General features: G+C 32.0%; 1 long non-coding RNA gene across 1 annotated transcript; it reads right to left on the reverse strand.

Moving 5' to 3' along the window:
- Positions 1-1,515: 1,515 nt before the first annotated feature.
- On the reverse strand, positions 1,516-2,586 carry LOC137619209 (uncharacterized). Its single transcript, XR_011039854.1, has 3 exons — positions 2,454-2,586; positions 1,925-1,986; positions 1,516-1,588 (listed from the first exon to the last, which is right to left on the reverse strand). It is a non-coding gene; the product is annotated as an uncharacterized lncRNA (long non-coding RNA).
- Positions 2,587-3,956: the final 1,370 nt, after the last annotated feature.

Consider the following 3,956-nt stretch of genomic DNA (forward strand, 5'->3'; position numbering starts at 1 on the left):
ATGTGTGTGTATAGCCTATATGTATTTATCCTCATCATCACCTCCTCCTACACCTATTGACGCAAAGGGCCTCAGTTAGATTAAACCAGTCGTGTCTATCTTGAACTTTTAAATCAATAGGCCTACTTCTCCATTCATCGACTCCTACTTCACGCTGCATAATCTTCAGCCATGTAGGTTTGGGTCTTCCAACTCTTCTAGTGCCTAGTGGAGCCCTGTTGAAAGTCTGGTGCACTAGTCTCTCTTGGGGATGCGAAGAGCATGCTCAAACCATCTCCATCTACCCCTCATCATGATCTCATCCACATATGGCACTGGGGTAATCTCTCTTATAATTTTATTTCTAATTCTCTCCTGCCATTTGACTCCTAATATCCTTTTGAAGCTCTATTCTCAAATATCCTATATCTATTGGAAATTGTTTCATTGTCATAGAGTAACACCGATCTCACTAAACTGGTATATAGTCTGATTTTTACATGTATATAATTGCAGGGTGATTTCATTTCCAAATTTTACTTAACCTTGCCAATGTCTGATTTAATTTTACTATATTTCACTAGACTTTAATTCTAAAGACCCAGTTTATATATATATATATATATATATATATATATATATATATATATATATATATATATATATATATATATATCCAATACTGGGTCTCTCCTATATATATATATATATATATATATATATATATATATATATATATATATATATATATATATATATATATATATATATATATATATATATATATATATATATATATATATATATATATATATATATATATATATATATATATTTCACAGCTGTTTCTACTCCACTGTAGGTCAAAGGCCTCAGACACGCCCTTATTCATGTCTGGGGTCTGGACAGTTTTCATCATCACGGATTGTTGATGGTGGGAGAATTTTGTCTGATAGGTTTTTTGATCTAAAAACTTACAGTGCGAAACGAGATATTTGTATTTTCATCATTCATAAAACATCAAGATGAAAACTGCAGATAAAATAATTTAGATAAAATTATAGTTGATTGATTTTATTCAAATGTAAAAAAGAGAAATTGTAAAGGTGTTTTCATTCATGAATTAGCTAAAAGATGAATATTCTTCTGTTTCATATTTCACTAGACAAGTTTTTAAAAATGCATTCAAGATTTAATTCGTTCACAAATGATTAAAAAAAATCACAGACATGTTGTTGTTGGGGTATTAACCCTGGATAGGTACGCTCCTCGGACACCCCTTTAAGGGTATACTCGGACGCGAACGACCCCGACGCCAAAAAAAATTCTTGAAAAATCAGTTTTTGCAGTAACCTCTTTTTTTCTTTTGCCAAAAAAAACTTCAATGAATGCTTAAAACTACTGTAAAGATAAAAACTACTCATCTGCATAAAAACTATTTATTATAAATATTTTAAAAAAATAAGTAGAAAAAAAAGACCTTACATAAAAATTCATAAAAAAATAATTTTTCTCCTATTTACAAAAATGATTTTAGGGATTGAATCTTGAATGTCTAGGACACATCTTCCTATATTTTGGATGAAATCGGACCCATAGAGGTGAAGATCTGAAATGAGAAAAAAAGGGTAACTTTTTTTGGCCAAAAAAATGTGTCCAAATTTCATGAATTTTTTTAGGTACCCAAATGAAATCCGAATTGGCTAATTTTTTATGGAATAAACACATGTTATCCTAGAATAGAAATATGTAAAAAAAATCTTCATTATTTTGTAAATTACATTTATATCAGGGGCCATATCTAAAGGTCATTTTTTGAGTACTTAGAAATTTCGTAAAAAAATACCTATATATAATATATAATATGATTTTATGCAGGTAAAAATATACCAAAATATCACAAATTTTATAGGGAACAAGAATATATATAGATATGGCAACTTACGCTTCGGATATGTCCACAAAATGGCCGCCAACCACACTGACTCAGACTCCCTGTTCTGCCTCCTGAAATGTAGGAAGGGTATGTCAATTTCAAGGTGTTATTTACTAATCTAATTATTCTTGGATATACATAAAAATTGTATGGTGGGTTGCTGGATGAATGTCGATTATTTTATGAATATAAAATTAGAATGCTGACCCAAAAAAAAAATTTTTGAAGGGAAATAAAATCGAAAAAAAAAGAAAATTGTAAATCAATAATAATATTTTCGGTAATAAAATTTGATGAGGGTGTTATTTACTAATCTAATTATTCTTGGATATACATAAAAATTGTATGGTGGGTTGCTGGATGAATGTCGATTATTTTACGAATATAAAATTAGAATGCTGACCCCAAAAAAACAATTTGAAGGGAAATAAAATCGAAAAAAAAGAAAATTGTAAATCAATAATAATATTTTCGGTAATAAAATTTGATGATATTCAATCAAAAAAGAAGTAAACAAAATTTTCATGTTGTAACTTACAAATAACGCTGCGTTACAGTTTGGACAGACGCTACAGTTTGGACAGAGGACACTCTGGTGGTCCAGACAAACAGGACTCTTGCACAGGAGACAGGCAGTGTTTGTCTTGCGGTCGTCCCTAGGCGGGCAGCTGTGACAGCGAATCCTTTCAGGGAGTTTTCTTTGGCCAACGGGAATTCGACGTCTTGGTGGGACCTGCTCAGGTATCTTGAAAGTATCCACCATGATTTGACGGAGTCCTTTCGACAAACTGTGTGACGTTAGATACCGATGTATTGCCTGGGGAGCACACAACTCGTAGGCGATATCTCTGAGGAACGTTCGCTTTGGCACTGGCTTGGCGAAAGGCATGGTCGTATAGAGAATATAAGAATTGACCATTATTATATTCAATATCCCGTAAAAGAGAGTCATAGGCCAGCGTCGTGACTTACGAATACAACTAGATGTAGAACACATCTGGTCGAATGTGTCTACACCTCCCTTGGTCGCATTATAAAACATCTGAATGTCGGTCTTCCTTTTTTCGACTTCAGACGGATCATGATGCAGGGAACTCAACAGCATCACCTTCTTAGTCCTACTAATTTGCTGACACTGTAGAGTTAGATTGTGTTCGTAATTGAACACTGCCACTGACTCCTTTGGGGGAAGCACCTTCTCCGTAAGTTCCTTAGGAATATAAGGCTTTTGGCGAATGGTGCCACACAAATACATGTCCTTATCCAAGAGTGACAAAGCAAGCGGTAGCGTCGTGAAAAAGTTATCCGTCGTCACTGTGCGGCCACTTCTCTGAAAAGGTGCCACAAGATCAGACGTAAAAACTTCTCCAAGCGTCGATCCTCTAGGTATCTGGACAGTGTCCTTCCCCAAGTACGCAATCGCATTACACATGTAATGCGTATCGGCATCACACGCCAATACAATCTTGATACCATATCTAGAAGAAGGGAAATAGAATTAGTAACTAATAAAGGTAAAAAGATAAAAAAAAATTAAAAAAAATACACAATATACAATTATATTACTAATCAATATAGTAATAATAATAATAAAATAATAATAATAATAAATATATAAGAAAAACATTTACAAATACGAAAGATAAATTATCAGTTATATAAATGAACAAGTTATACATAGATAGAGATAGAATAGATGATATATTATGATTTAGATATATAAATCATATAGCAAGTTCTTTACTTCACAAAATAGATATATATATATATATATATATATATATATATATATATATATATATATATATATATATATATATATATATATATATATATATATAAACAATTTTTTATAATTTCAAAACAATAATAACATGTGCAAATATAAAAAACAAAGAATTTTACTTACTTAGCAGGTTTATTGGGTATGTACATCTTGAATGGACAGCGCCCCCGGAAAGGGACAAGCTGTTCATTCACAGTCAGATGTGGTCCTGGGGTGTAATTGTTTCGACAATTGGTCACCACGTGATCGAAGAGT

The sequence above is a fragment of the Palaemon carinicauda genome, chromosome 25 (genome assembly GCF_036898095.1).
Source record: "Palaemon carinicauda isolate YSFRI2023 chromosome 25, ASM3689809v2, whole genome shotgun sequence".
NCBI classification, from domain to species: Eukaryota; Metazoa; Arthropoda; class Malacostraca; order Decapoda; family Palaemonidae; genus Palaemon; species Palaemon carinicauda.